The sequence below is a fragment of the Lithobates pipiens genome, unplaced genomic scaffold (genome assembly GCF_037356315.1).
Source record: "Lithobates pipiens isolate NorthernLeopardFrog02 unplaced genomic scaffold, aLitPip1_a1.2 Scaffold_18, whole genome shotgun sequence".
NCBI classification, from domain to species: Eukaryota; Metazoa; Chordata; class Amphibia; order Anura; family Ranidae; genus Lithobates; species Lithobates pipiens.
This window is the reverse complement of record NW_027507758.1, coordinates 475,453,568-475,469,274: the sequence shown is the minus strand read 5'-3', so window position 1 is coordinate 475,469,274 and position 15,707 is coordinate 475,453,568. Positions and strand designations below refer to the sequence as shown.

Genomic DNA, 15,707 nt, shown 5'->3' with positions numbered 1-15,707 from the left:
TGTGAATTATGTAGGCCCCAATACAAATATTTACTTTCAGAGTAGTTTTTGATGAAACATGATTGCTTTTTCAGCAAACATGAAGTGTTTCTGGTTAAGGGATCTACAGTAGGCTAGATTGAAAACACCTCATACTGGGATTCCATTGTGACTTGATTGGCTAAAATAGCACATTTCTCATTACTTAAAACTGATGTCTGAAAGAGTAACAATGGAACCATCTTGTGGAGCCTCCCATGTCTTTATAGTCATCGAATCTCAGCATGCACATTTCCTCACAGCTTGAGTTTTTTTGCTAACAAATTGAGCCATTTTAAAAAACAATTTTACTATTCACCGAAGCTTTGTTTAATGATAGACTTAGTATCTCCTATCCACCCACACCTCTAAATTGTCCATCTCATGCAGGTTGCTTATAATGTCTACTCTTCAGCCGTAAAGTTCTTTTCTTATTTTTATTTTTTTAGGTCTCTTCTGCCCCTTTTTTTAGGAAACAATCTGTATTTGTGAACACTGCCTATGGCACATGCAGTGCAGTGTACACTCCTGAAATCTATAAGATTATTAAAGGGAGCTGAGTGTGTAGGAGTTACATCAACAGTGACCACTGGACGGTTCAAGCAAGAAGTTATCTTATGCAGAAGAATTGGAGTAGAAGTCAGATGTATTTGGTCAGCAACAGGCATGTACTGGCCATCTGGACTACAGGGAGTTTCCCGGTGGGCTGATGGCTCAGTGGGCCGGTTTCAGTGAAAGCCTGTCAAAGTAATGGCTGCGCGGTTCGCCCTCAACTTCACGCAGTGATCTGAGAAGGATGGGAAAAATACAGAGAATAAGTCAAATAATAAAAGAGGTTAGTGAGGACTCCTTATGTTATGCTACTTATGTTTTTTTGCACAACTGCATATAGTTTATATACTGTTTTTGTGCTTGTTTGCAAAATTAAAGAGAGCCGAACTGGATGAAGTCCAGGGCCAAATTTTTGTCCCAGTCCAGCCCTGGTCAGCAAGGATAAATTATTTGATCTGTATACTTGTATACCCAACATAGTGATTCAGAAAGCATTGGGTCTGCTAGATCAGCATTAAAGTCAAGCAACTAGTAATTTCAGAAGGAACAGTCAGTGTTGACAGTCTACAATAAAAAAACAATGAATGGTAACATACAGATAGTTAACTGAAATAGATAGATAGATAGATAGATAGATAGATAGATAGATAGATAGATAGATAGATAGATAGATAGATAGATAGATAGATAGATAGATAGATACCCTCACTTTAGTAGGTTCTATTGATTTCTAAAGCCTGCAGCCAGTAATTAGATATGAACCCAAACATTGGCTCAGCTGTGTAACTGAGCCCCTGGATTTTATGATCCAGTTTTCATAAACTACCTAATAAAGAAAAAATGTAAATCGAATTGTCCAGGCTCAAAAGTTGACAGGATACAAACTAGATTAGGCTACTTTGGTCCAGAGTTCCCTCCATGTTACACATGCAAATTCTGATTACAAGTATGGATCCATGGCCTTGTTGCTGTCTTCAGACTGGGGGGTCCTTAAAGATGAACTTCCATTAAAAATGTGTCATTTTTTTTTTTAAAGTGGATCTCCACTCAAAAGGGGAACTTACACTTTATGGCCTCCTCCCCCGCTCCTGTTTGTGAAATTAAGCAGGTCCCCCCGATTTTGGCATGTAACCACTTCCACATCCACTCCGATCGCCTAGGCAAAGCAGAAGTTCTCCTCCTCGCTCCCTCCCTTCCTCCAGTCTTCTGGGACACCTAACAGGTCCCAGAAGGCTGAGGGACAATTCACGATGCGCAGCGCAGCTCACGCATGCACAGTGGGCACCTGGCTTTGAAGCCACGAGCTGTCACAGCCAGGTGCCCACAGTTAAAAGAGAAGTACAGCTAAAGCTTGTTGAGAATCACAGGATTGCAGTTCATTTTCAGCAGACAGCAGGCTAAAGCCCGCTGTCGGCTGATGTCCCAGAGCCGGTTTAGGCTCGAGCAATATCGCGGCCATATGGTCAGGATCTGCCCACATGTCTTGACTGGCACCTGGCTCAGCCTCTCAGCAAGCCACTGAAAGCCTGAGCCAGAGAACCGAGCATTCGGCAGTGTTTGATTGCTCGGTTCTCACTGTTAGAGCCGGCGGGGACAGATGAAGCATCTAGCTAAGTAAGTATGATTGAAAAAAAACAAAAACAAAAACCAAATTCCATACTTCTCTTTTAAGATGCTAGCGCTGGAGACAAATGACAAGAGGTGAACTCAGGTGATCCCATCACTGGATCATGGGGCAGGTGAGTGGCTGTTTATTGAAAGTCAGCAGCTAAATTTTTTTTTATAGCTGCAGACTTTTAATTTTTACACAGAAAACTGGAGCTCCTTTTTAACTCCCCAGGGGACCAAGTGCATATAGCAGTTTGTGCCATTCTGATTGGTGGCCCCGTTGTCCCCTAAATGTTGTTTGTGGCTCCACCCCTTTTGAACTCCAAATGATGGGAGTTCCTGTGGAAGAAGGTACAGCTAGCACAGAACCACACCCCATGTCAGAGGAGTGACCTGTTACTATTATGAATGAACAAGCGGTGCTGCTTGTTCATTCATAATAGTATAAGATCACTCAGAGCTGCAGCTCTGTGTAAAGTATCTGCTGATGTCCTGTATGTGTAAAAGTTGCAGCAAATTGATTACAAAGAGCAGCCGTGCTGAGTGATCTTTTACTATAATAAATGAACAAGCAGCACTGACTGTTTATTCATAATAGTGACAGATCACTCAAAGTTGCGGCTCTGTGTGGCTATTTGTGGCTGCTTTTATCCATACATGGCCCTTACAATGGATTACAGTGCCGTAGTGCTGTGTGGCCTTTCACTTTTATGAATGATCAGGACGGTGCCATGTATGACACAGCCTGGCAACACTGATTGTTCATCCATAAAACTGAAAGATCATTCAGAGCTATGACCCTTGCTGCTAGAGATCAGTGATGTCAATCAAAAAATGTCTCACCTTCCCAACAGGTTGGACAGATGGAGGGGAAACTGTCTGAACTTAGCAACCAAGGAATGAATTTGAACAGAGCCAAGTTGTATATACGCTTGGTCCTCTGGGGAGAAAATAGAAGGACATTTTTAAAAATGAGTACCGGTTCCTTAAATAATACTATAAGACAGACAGAAAACACATTGGCATCATGTAAAACCCCCAATAAAGTTTATTAAAATTATAATATGTTATAATCACAAAGGTAAATGGTATAAGCAAAAGCAACATATAACCACCGTGCATATAACCATTAGAATTTTTTATTTTTTTAAAATAGATAAATGGACTTTATGAGATATAGCAAAGGGCCCAGATTTCTTGAATTGAGTCTTTTACTCTTCAAGCTGCTGGACTGTTCTTTTTTTCTGAGACATAGATGCCATCCAAGAGTTTTCAGATATCCTTGTACTTTACTGTGGTGGCTTGTTGGATCAACGCAGCAGAGTTAAGCCCCATACACACTATTCGATTTTCTGCAGATTTTTGTCTTCAGACTTATCAAAACCATGTAATATGAGGTCAAACCTTAAAGCCTCCCCCCCTCCGGTGTCACATTTGGCACCTTTCAGGGGGGTGGGGGGTGTAGATACCTACAGGTAAGACAGGTATTTGCACCCACTTTCGGGCATAGACTCCCATGGGAGTCCTGTCCCGGCGCGCTGTCTGCTGGAACACACACGGGTCACAGAGACAGTGCAGACTATTCCCATTGCACTACATGGCTCACGCATGCGCAGTAGGGAACCGGGAAGTGAAGCCGCAATTCTTCACTTCCTGATTCCCTCACCAAGAATGGCGCCGGCAGCAGCCGAGAGCCGAGCGATTGCCCGGCCTCGGCTGCTGACATCGCTGGACTCCAGGAAAGGTAAGTACCCAGTAGTACTGCAGTATTTGTAGCTGCTGACTTTAAAAAAATTAATAAAATCGCCGGACTCCCTCTTTAAGAGTTTCGATTTGTATGCAATCAGGCAGGTCCTTGCACTAAATGGTTTTGGTAAATCTGAAGACAAAAATCTGCAGAAAATCATATCGTGTGTATGGGACTTTAGAAACAAGCTCAATGTCATTGCCTTTCGAGGATTATCTCATCTTTGTGGGCTTGAGACAAGACACAGACGACACCTGGTCTCATGTGTACTCTGCGGATGTATTTTTCACCCAAGAAGTTCCTGATCTCCACCAGTGACTCAGTTTCCTGAATGACTACGTTACTGGTACAGTGAGCTTACATTGATCTCATCTTGTAATGAAAACCCAGTATTACTCCCTTGATCGTGTTTTGCACATGGCTGCAGATTGTGCTCACTGTGGCCAGCTCCTCTCTGTTACTCCACCATCTGCCAACATGGAGCCTCTTCTTCTTTCTGCCAAGTAGAGACAGCTCTACATTTTTATGTGGTTGAAGTTCACAGGCCCTTCAAGTAAATGGCAACCTTGTCAGGAATGTCAACAGTCTGGTTGCTAAGAATGGTCTTTATTCTTGCTGTTGATGGGGGGAAAGGGGAAATCCTTTTTTTTCTCACAAGAATTCTATTCAAGTAGAACCTTTCTCAAAGCAATTGCCATGTGTATCCAGCTGTCAAGCCCTCACAGCAAAATGTACTTTTAAAGGCAGATATAGTGTTACTCAGGTGACTCTGAAGGAGACCGTATGCCCTTAAAATGCATAGGCTGTTATACACATTTGAGGCAGCGAGTACCTTCTGCTGTACGTGTTTGACAGCTGGATAACTGTGTCTATTGATTTGAGTGAGGCTCTACTTGAATCAATTAGATGTTGCACTTATACCAAGCACCTTTGTGAATTAAAGATAATAACATTTTTATAAACTATTTTGTGGATTTTACACAATGCCAGTGAACTTTCTGCCTGTCTTATAGTACAAGTTGCATTATATCTGAGCTTTGGTTGTCTGATAAGGCTTTGATGCACATTTTATGTCTCAGCACTTAGGGTTACAGCATTTTTCTTGGTGTAGTGCCAGTGAGTGTACATAACCATCACAGCACAAGTCCAGGCGTAATGCAGAGGACGTGCAAGGTTAGCGTTTTTCACACTAGTCTCCAAGTTAGTGCCTATAAGGTCAGCAACGACACAACTTAGCTTTTAGCACCAGTGAATGCGAGTGACAGGGGATCACTCTACTCCTCATTCTGAAGACTAAAGCCATACTGAAGCTCATAAAAACCATCTGATTCCAGCATTTTAACACCGTTTTTTTGCTGTGGCTGATGGCAGCTCAGGGAAAAGAAAATGATTTTTTGTATGTACCTGATAGATCTCCAGAGAGGTTCAGTGTTTAGGGGCTGAGAAGATTGCAACTAAGTGCTGATAACATTTTTCTTTTGTACCTTTCTGGTGTCTCAGATACTTTCATTAGATCAAACCCAAGGGAGACTAATGGCAAGGTCACAGAACATGAAAAATACAATATTGTATCATAATACACTAGACATTTTAAAGCTGTGTGCATTAATATACGCACATACTGTGTCCCTCTCACAATGTAAACTCTGAAAAAGTTTCATACCCATGTACAGTTTTAAAGGGCCTGGGAAACAATTTTGCTAATTTGCTTAACCACTTTCAGACCAGACCATTTTGCTGGCTTAAGACCAGACCACTTTTTCCGATTCGGCACTGTGTCGATTTAACTGACAATTGCGCGGACGTGTGATGTGGCTCCCAAACAAAATTGACGTCCCTTTTTTCCCACAAATAGAGCTTTCTTTTGGTGGTATTTGATCACCCCTGAGGTTTTTATTTTTTGTGCTATAAACAAAAATAGAGCAACAATTTTGGAAAAAACGCATTATTTTTTACTTTTGTTATAATAAATATCCCCCAAAAATATATAAAAACATTTTTTTCCCTCAGTTTAGGCCGATACGTATTCTTCTACATATTTTTGGTAAAAAAATCGCAATAAGCGATTATTGATTGGTTTGCGCAAAAGTTATAGCGTTTACAAAATAGGGGATAGTTTTATAGCATTTTTATTAATAATTTTTTTATTAGCAATGGCGGCGATCAGCGATTTTTATTGTGACTGCAACATTATGGCGGACACATCGGACATTTTTGACACATTTTTGGGACCATTGTCATTTATACAGCAATCAGTGCTATACAAATGCAGTGATTCCTGTGTAAATGACACTGGCAGTGAAGGGGTTAACCAGGGGGTGGCAGTGTAGGGGTAAAGTGTTCCTAGGGGCGTGTTACTAACTGTGGGGGGCTGGGCTTTGTGTTAGTGAACACTGATCTCTGCTCCAATCACATGGAGCAGAGATCAGCGTCACTTGTTGCTAGGCAGAACTGGGAGATGCTGTTTACAAAGGCATCTCCCCATTCAGCCGCCCTGTGAGACGATCGTGGGTATCCCTGCAGAGATCGAGTCCGCAGGACCTGCGACCGGATTCCCGGGGGTCCCGACCAGCATGCGAGCACGCCGCCGGTGGCACGCACGTGATGGCAGGGCAGCCTATTAAAATGGACATACCTGTACACCAATATGCCTGCCCGTGCCATTCTGCCGACATACATCGGCGTGCGCCGGTCGGGAACTGGTTAAAGCAGCACAAAAAGAGAGTCTAAAAGCAAACCTATAAATAAACTAAATGGCCCCTTCTCACAGTGCATTAGGCACCTTGCCTAAACTTTCCCATATTACTGCTCACTTCCTCCATTCCTTTATCAATCACCTCTGGGAGGTCATCAGCAAGTACAGGTAATGCCCATGAATAAAGGATTAATTAGCTTTGATCCTTCTACTAACCCCTAAAATACTGACATTGATGGCATGACATGGGTTTCAAAAGACTACAGCAGCCAGTTTATTTACAAAATGAAGGAAAATAACATCACATTAACTTAAACAAGAAGTACAGCCAAAGCTCGTTTGGCTGGACATCTCCTATGGATCACAGGAGTGCGATTCGTTTTGCACTCCTGTGACTCGTTTTTCACTTCAGCCCGCTCTTTGCTGATGTCACCAATGTCAGTCCAGGCACCGCATCATGCCCACCACAGAGTCGGGATCAGCCAGAGTAGGGATCCCTTTCCAATAACAGCCTTTTTTTATCCATTCCCTTGCAATTTTGGCTGTGGGACTGGACTGGACTACCGCTCAGCGCCTGTGGAAACCATCCCGTGGTAAAGACCCGGCACGTTGGGACATCTCTTCAGGCTCCAGTTATCAGGATACTTCTACAACAGGATCTCAGATCCAACAAGCCTTGTATGACCTCCATGAATAAGGGCGGTCACTGGCTTTCTGGAAAGCCTCCTGTCTCTCTGTGGTGGTGGTCTCAGGTGGTCAAGTCTATCTCATGTACCACTATTTATGAATGATTCATTTCACAGTGCACCAGGATTTTATTTATGAACTTAAGTCACTTATTAACCTTAATAGAATACGAATATTTGTATTTTGTGCACTATTGATATATTGGATATTTGCTTAATCAATTGCTGTTGTGCAATGTACTGAATGTTTTTTTATTGATTTTCATGATTTATAGTTTTACACCATGGATATTATTTGCACTTTTGCACTTTAATATTAGTTGTGGCCCTATAATGACAGGTTGCCGGATGCCACAGGTATTCACAGCTGTGCGCACAACTAAATGATCACTGCTGGATGCGTACAAAGTACATCCATCAGTCATCACTGCAGGTAATTGCTGGCTGTGCAGAGAGCCACGAATAGCTGTGGCTGATGGAAACCTGTCATTATAGTAAGCGGGGCCAGTGGCAGCACCTGGCTGCTCAGAGCTGCTGCAGGAATCAGAAGACTCTTGCCACTATAATTTGCACCACACTGAATCACTGGGGTAAATGTAGCCCAATAATACTCTATTAATGTACACTTTTCATAATATTTCCAAATATATAAGCTGTTATTATATTAGTTCATCACTACTGGCATAGTATGTTTTTTCAAAAAAATTTTTTTTAATACAGGATGCGTTCATATTATAATGAAAAGCATACTGAATATATTATTTTGTAACTTTCTGGCTGGCTTTAACTACCTAATGTGTCACATGGAGCCATGAATGCAGGTTAAGGAGTTTGTCCCTCCTCTGGTAGTTAGTTACATAGTAGGTGAGGTTGAAAAAAGACACAAGTCCATCAAGTCCAACCCATGTGTGTGATTATATGTCAGTATTACATTGTATATCCCTGTATGTTGTGGTCGTTCAGGTGCTTATCTAATAGTTTGAGCTTAAAACTATTAATTGCCCCCGCTGAGACCACTGCCCGTGGAAGGAAATTCCACATACTTGCCGCTCTTACAGTAAAGAACCCTCTAGATAGTTTAAGGTTACCTCTTTTCTGAATAGCAGAACAAATTATAACCTAGTCGCAGCAAAAAGTGGTGACATTACTCGTCAATGGTAGTGAAGAAGAGCTGACCTAACTGCACCACCTGTTGGCTGCAGCTGATAAAGAGGAAATATCATTATTTAACCCTTTCCCGCCGAGCGTACGCACATCTGCGTACTCGACTTCCGGGGGTTATACCGGGATGATGCCCGCACCTGCAGGCATCATCCCGGTACCGTTTTTTACAGCAGGCGATTGGCTATCCAGGCATAACAACCGATGCGGCTAAAAGCCGCTCGGCTGTTATGCCGGAGGAGCGGGAGGGGACGTCCCCCCCTCCCGCCGCCTCTCGCCGCTGTTACCGGTGCTCCCGCTCGATCGGGAGCACCGATTAAAGATCCGTCGGCTCTGGCTGCTGGGGAGGAACTGGAACGAAGCCGTAATCGGCTTCGTTCCAGTCTCCTCATCGTAAACACGGAAGCGACGTCATGACGTCACTTCCCGTTTACTCGGCTGCCAATGGCGCCGGTTTTAAAAAAATATCCGGTATTCAGAATCGCCGTTTTCGGCGATCTGAATACATTGAAGTGTAAAGGAGGGGTGGGGGGTCTTTTAGACCCCCGATCCCTCCATAAAGAGTACCTGTCACCACCTATTACTGTCACAAGGGATGTTTACATTCCTTGTGACAGCAATAAAAGTGATCAAATTTTTTATTTTATTTTTTAAACAATTTAGTCATTTAAAAATAAATAAAATAAATAAAAAAATAAAAAAAAAAATTTCAAAGCGCTCGCCGTCCCCGCGAGCTCGCGAAGCAAAGAAAACGCATACGGAAGTCGCGCCCGCGTACGTAAACGGTGTTCAAGTCACACATGTGAGGTATCGCCGCGATCGTCAGAGCGAGAGCAATAATTCTAGCAGTAGACCTCCTCTGTAACGCTAACCTGGTAACCGTAAAAAATTTTTAAAGCATCGCCTATTGAGATTTTTAGGTACCGTACTTTGTCGTCAATCTACAAGTGCGTGCAATTATAAAGTGTGACATGTTTGGTATCTATTTACTCGGCGTAACATTATCTTTCACATTTCGCAAAAAAATTGGGCTAATTTTACTGTTTTGTTTTTTTTTTATTCACGAAAGTGTCCCTTTTCCCAAAAAGTTGCGTTTAAAACACCACTGCGCAAATACCGTGTGACATAAAATATTGCAACAATCTCCGTTTTATTCTCTAGAGCCTCTGCTAAAAAAATCTATATAATGTTTGGGGGTTCCAAGTAATTTTCTAGCAAAAAATATGTATTTTAACTTGTAAACACCAAATTCCAAAAATAGGCTTAGTCATGAAAGGGTTAATGTCATATTTACCTTACTGAAAGAAAATAGAGAATTCGAAAATAAAATCTTGCGCATAATAAAGTATCTATTAAACATATTTTCAATTCTTTAAGAATTTAAACTTCTCTGATTACAGATACAGGATCCTTCTTTCCTATACTTATCTTAGATAGTTTATAAAAGCCAAAAGCAGAATCAACAATTCTTTTTTTTTGTAAATTACATTTTATTGAGATCTATAGTATATGCATACAGCATTAAACCGCATAAACAGCATTAAACCGTGTAGAAAAAAACAAATACCCCCCCCCCCCACCCCACCACAAAAAAAAAACCCACAACACAGTCAACATTTTTCCAGACAAAATATTCATAGTCCTTGAGCCAGATATACAGTCCACTGAGTCAACGACGCCCCTGTCAACCAGAGGAGATGATGCATGTATTACATTTCCCAAACCCCCCACCCTCCACCTCATCAGGAGAAGTAAGGACCATAAACCCTCAGTAAATCATAACTTTATAATGCATTCATACCAGAACCACCCACCACCTCAGGAACACAATCCTCTTGTCTATGTATCCATAACAAGGACCACCTGCCGAGCTACCTATGTATTTAATCTGAAACCATGTCCATGGATGCCACCCCCTTATTATTCACACCAGACCCAAAGGGCCTAGTAATGGATGGGGGGGATCCCATACTTTTTTTTTAAATTATCTGTATCTATATTACTGAGACCTAACAATACATTACAGCTGCGATCAGTTTTAAATGACAATTTTTCCTTTAGAAATGTCATTTTGCTGTGGTACTGTTCTAAATATGGGAAAAATGTGCCACCTTAAAAACGTCAGTTTTTAAAAACAATTTTGCATTGATACATGTCCCCTGGGGCAGAATCCAGGTCCCCAAACACTTTTTATGACAATAACTTGCATATTTGCCATTCAAATTAGCACTTCTGATTATTCATGTTCGTGTCCCATATACTTTAATGGTGTCTGTGTGTTCTGCCAAATTTTTTGCCTTTTCACATGTTCTGCTGTGAACCGAAGAGGAGGGTCCCTAGTATCCCTAGTATCCGCTGTGGTGCAGTGACGATTCCGTGATCTTGAGATTTTGGACATCCAAAAAACGTAGAGAAAATATAAACAGAATAAAAGGTAACAGGGTAACATGAGTAACGGTAACTTGCACCTAACATGGTGCAGCGAGCGGAGTGGGTAGACTCTATACATAGGCAGCCTTATGCTGCTAAGTAAAGTGGGGGGTTAAGTTCAACTTTTTAGTCCTGATCTGGGATTCCAGCGATTTAGGAGCTAAATTAAACCACTCGGGCTCAGTTATGCATGCGCTTTAGCATTTTTTGCAGCAACTTTTTTCCATTTCCGTTCTATGAGACGCAGGGTGCTGGCGGTTGGATTTTCCCCATCAGGGTCTGGGAGAATGTCCCATTCTTTTAGCAGAGAAATCCCTTTTTCCAAGGAAGTTATTGTAGAAGTGTGGTTGTCTTTGGTGATGGTTAACTTTGTGGGATAACTCCATCTGTATGCGATTTTGTGGTGTTTGGTGTCCTGATTGGAGTAGCCGCTATGTCCCTGGTGTGCCGGAGCTCCTGGGTTCAGCATCCATCTGGCTTCCGCATCAGGCTACGCCCCGGGATTTAAGGTAATGAAGGACCATTGATCTTTTAAACTTTGAATTCAGCCCATGGACATTCCATGAGAGGATTTTCAGATCACTCATATACTAATAGTGGACTATATGGCATGGAGACAGGATAAGTAGAATTAGAGGGGAGGTAAGAGGGGTAGGAACCTGGATGCAGAGAAGCACATCCCTTCAGACAGCAGCATAACATTAGTACAGACTGCGCAAGGGAAACTGAAAGTCCCTCAGCATGAACCTTTTGGACAATACACAAAAAAAAATTAAAAAATTTAAAATTAAAAAGAAAAAAGAAAATAAACAGTCTATGATCCCAACTCCCTGTTTGCTCTAGACAAACAAACCTAAAAAAATAGAAAAACTTCCGTAGAAAATTTAGTCCCAAAACTGAAATTAAAACTAGCGGACTGTTCCATAAGTTCATCCACTCAAAGAAGGGTTGTTGGTATGGTTAAGTCGTATTGCCCTAAAACAGCACCTTAGCTCTTGCATTGAACAGATAGGCAGTCTTGGGCTCTTCAGTATGATCAACCTGTTAATGACAACAGTGTCAATAGAAGAACAGCTTGTAAGAGGACAACATTTGCAACCACTCCCGGTACCATCTTGGGAAGTGCCCGCCAACCACAGGCACGTGGCCAGGCAACCGAACCTCATTCTTAGCCAATGGAATCCAACCAATCAACTGCTTCTGCAGGAAATTCAAAGAACTTAGCAGAGACATTGTGGATGACCTTCAGGTGACTAGGGTACAGCATGTTGTAGATCAGGCCTGCCCACATCTGTTTTCTTTTGCAGGAGAAAAATATGGGCACAGATGTATCATTGCATTTTCATACTTCAAATCAGGGTGTTTGCGGGCCTCTACCAGGATCAGATCTCTATCCCTGAAATTGAGCAGATGGACTAGAGAAGCATGCAGAACCAAACCAGCAGGCCTTGGACCAGTGGGCACCCTATGTGCACAATCCACTATGTATACTGGTGTCACGTACCTGGATGGAGTCTGAAGTGACAAGGTCAGCCTCTCTTGTATCTCCAGCCCTGGTCCTGCTGAGAGTGTAGACAGAATGAACCCAGGGCCAGAAGGAATATGAGTGCCTGCAGATGTAGCCCCAGAAGCTTAAAGCAGAAAATGCGACTCTTGGAAGGCAGAAAGTTGCAGCAGGTCACAGGAACATAGTTTCGGACACCCGGGAGACAGTGTAGAGCCAAACAGGAGAAAGAAGCAAAGTCAAAAGGATAGCCGGGTACAGTAGCAAGCGGGTAGCAAGGTACCAAGTCATCAGGCAAGAGCAGGGTCAAATATGAAGCCGGGATCAGGAACCAGTAATCAGAAGTGAAGGCGAGTCCAGAAGCAAGGTCAAGGAAAACCAAGGATCAGCAATGGATATCAGGCAGGTAACAGCAGGATACAACAGGATACGGGTACAGGAACAGCTGAAGATCAGTCAGCATCCGCTACAGGTCAGTGCGCCCCTTAAATAGGCCGTCTGGTGCCAAAGAGAACTGTGGACGCGCTCCTACGGACGTACACACTCCTTTGTGCACACTCATTGGTGGGTCTGTGATCCACAAAGTTTCTTATGCGTGCATGCGAGTGTGCCCGGAGCACAACGATAGTTGTCTTACAACTGGGGAGAGGTGTTGTAATCCCAGGAGTTGCTTTAAGAATGCTTCAGAAACCACTACAGGGTTGGGCCCCTCCGCGCGCTCCTGGAGCCCGGCCACCCTTAACTTGTTACGCCGGAGATGGTTCTCAGTGTCCTCCAAGCAGGCCATGAGGCTCTTGACCTTTTGTTAGAGATCAGCTAGAACCTGAACAGCGGAGGCAGTAGTGTTCTCCTCTGCTGAGACACGATGCTCTGTCTCTGCAAGGTGGCCTCTAAATTTGCCATATCGTGTCTGATCAACCCACATTCTATTGTCAGTGCATCTATTTTCCCCTCCACAGAGGACCTACTATCCGTGATGGCTGCCAGGATTGCAGCGGTGGACTGGTCCCCATGCAGCTCTGGATCAGCCTGAGGGATGAATGAGGAGCTGTTTGAGTCCGGAGCCATAGCTGATGCCATCCAGGAGTCTGTTTGCACCGCCACTGAGGCTGGATGCAAGGAGGTGACAGACAAGATGGCTGTCACATGGGTCTTTGGCGGCTTGGTCTGGGAGCTGTGAGAGGCTGCCATCTTGCTCGATTTACGAGTACTAGTCATAGGGAGAACTGGAGCAGCTCTCCAGACAACGGGAAGGTGTTTGCTGAGCAGGATGGCTTCTGTAAACCGGAATTCTTGCGGATTAGTTAGGCGGATAGCGGGAGCTTAAGCAGGGCACGTCTCCTCTTTCTCACATCCTGGCCACCAGAATCAACAATTCTTAAAACATGAGTATGTAACATAACACCAAATCATACTTATACTCTATTTGCTGTCTGCTGTGTCATATAATTCCCTCCATAGACTGCAGTGCCTCTCTGTATTCTATCCATTCTATTCCTAATACTTGTCAATTTGTCTATACCAGTGTTAAGGAAGCTCCCAAAAAATATTCCCAGTATCCAATATTTTTGAGACGTAAATAACAAAATATACCGCGCTGTCTACACAATAGCAGCCAACACAAAAGTGTAAAATAAACAGAAATATATAAAGAAAATGTGCAATGCTAAACAAATAATGATCAATATCAAAAATAAAATTGACATATGAAAAAATGCAATATAAATAGTGACACGTGTTCCGTGAGAAATTAATGTTCAAGGTGTAAACAAAAAAAGGGGACACAAGTCCCAAATGTATTCCAAAAGGGTGAAGTTCAAAACATAAATGGGTAACAGTCACAGAAATCAAATCAAGTCAAGAGTGAACATCCAAAATGTGACAGAGGTAACATAGAAGATCCGCCACCAAAAGCACCAGCCGCTTACCAAAAAGGATAGACTCATACAGGTGTACACCTGATGGGTCAAACAGGCTTTACAGGATTACCAGGGATATTAGGCTCACTCGTGTAGATATGGTCTTCAGGCAAACACTCCAAAACGATGGATAAAGCAGGTAAAGCAAATGGGCAAATAAGCCCAACTATAAAGAGAAAAGAGAGGAAGAACAGGGCACATAGCGTAATTCTGTAAGGAATATTTATTGTTGTAAACATAAGAGTTGCACTTACATTTTCCAGAGTAAAAACAAGAGCTTCAAAATAGACAGTAACCAGGGTGATCAGCGTAACCATCCAATGCGTTTCGCCTAAATAGCCATCATCTGGGGATATTTTTGGAGAGCTATGCAAGCAATTACTACTAAATCAATCACAAAACTCCAACCACAAGACTAACCTTAAGTAAGTAATGTGCCTATACTATTGTTTAAAATGGAAAACACTTAGGCAGGCCATAGATGATGCAATGTTCTAAGCCAATTCATTTCCTAAGAGGGTGTGGCTTGTTACGTATGGGACATTGACCATTTGTGTTCTTGATTTTCTGATCAGTCCTTTCAGGGAGTGCAGTAGTTGTAGGTAGAATATAAGTCATTTTCACAGACACTGGACCTCTTGGGTCTCTATGTGAAATTAGTGAGCTTGCAAGCCTTGGAGAAGGTAGAGGTTGGACTCCTCAAAGGAAATACTTGGATTATTCTTAGTATCTACAATTCTCCAAATTAATTCACTGAAGTAGCAAATGGGAGGGAAGAAAATCTTATTTTGTTCTTTGTACCTTGATCCAAGTGATGCCTATTTTTTATGAATTTTCAAAGCTTAAGGATCCCTGCATACTGGGTTTAAAAAAAACGTCAGTTCCCTTGTTAGAAAAAAAATATCATATAGAGCATTTTTGTACACAGTTTAGGCGAGTTTAGGAGTGTTTAGTATTTTCTACCAGAAAGCTGCAATCAGAAACGCAAATCAAACTCTGAGCTGAAAATATGCCTCTAATGCCGCATACACACGTTCAAACAATCCGGTGGAAAAGTCCAAAGAGGGGGACAAGACCCCCGAAGTCAGAAGAAGACCCCCGGACGGCGGCAAAGAAGAAAGCCGGGCTCCTCTGCTAGTAAAAGTGCTAGCAGAAGATAGCGGAGGAGTCCGGCGAGAAGACCCCCCCAAGACAGAAGAAGACCCTCTGGAGTTGTGCAATCATCTATTTTTAACCCTTGTGTGTTGTGTTTTATTTACATTTTTTTCACAGGTGAATGAGTAGGGGTACATTGTACCCCATACTCATTCACATAGGGTGGGGGGCGGTATCCGGGGCCCCCTTATTAATGAAGGCTCCCGGATCCCGATAAGCCCCCCGCCCACAG

The 15,707-nt window shown here is 42.7% G+C and overlaps 1 pseudogene; it reads right to left on the bottom strand.

The window, feature by feature from the left end:
* Positions 1 to 3,396: 3,396 nt before the first annotated feature.
* LOC143986746 (large ribosomal subunit protein uL6 pseudogene) lies at positions 3,397 to 13,592 on the bottom strand (annotated as a pseudogene).
* Between the last annotated feature and the right edge of the window lie 2,115 nt (positions 13,593 to 15,707).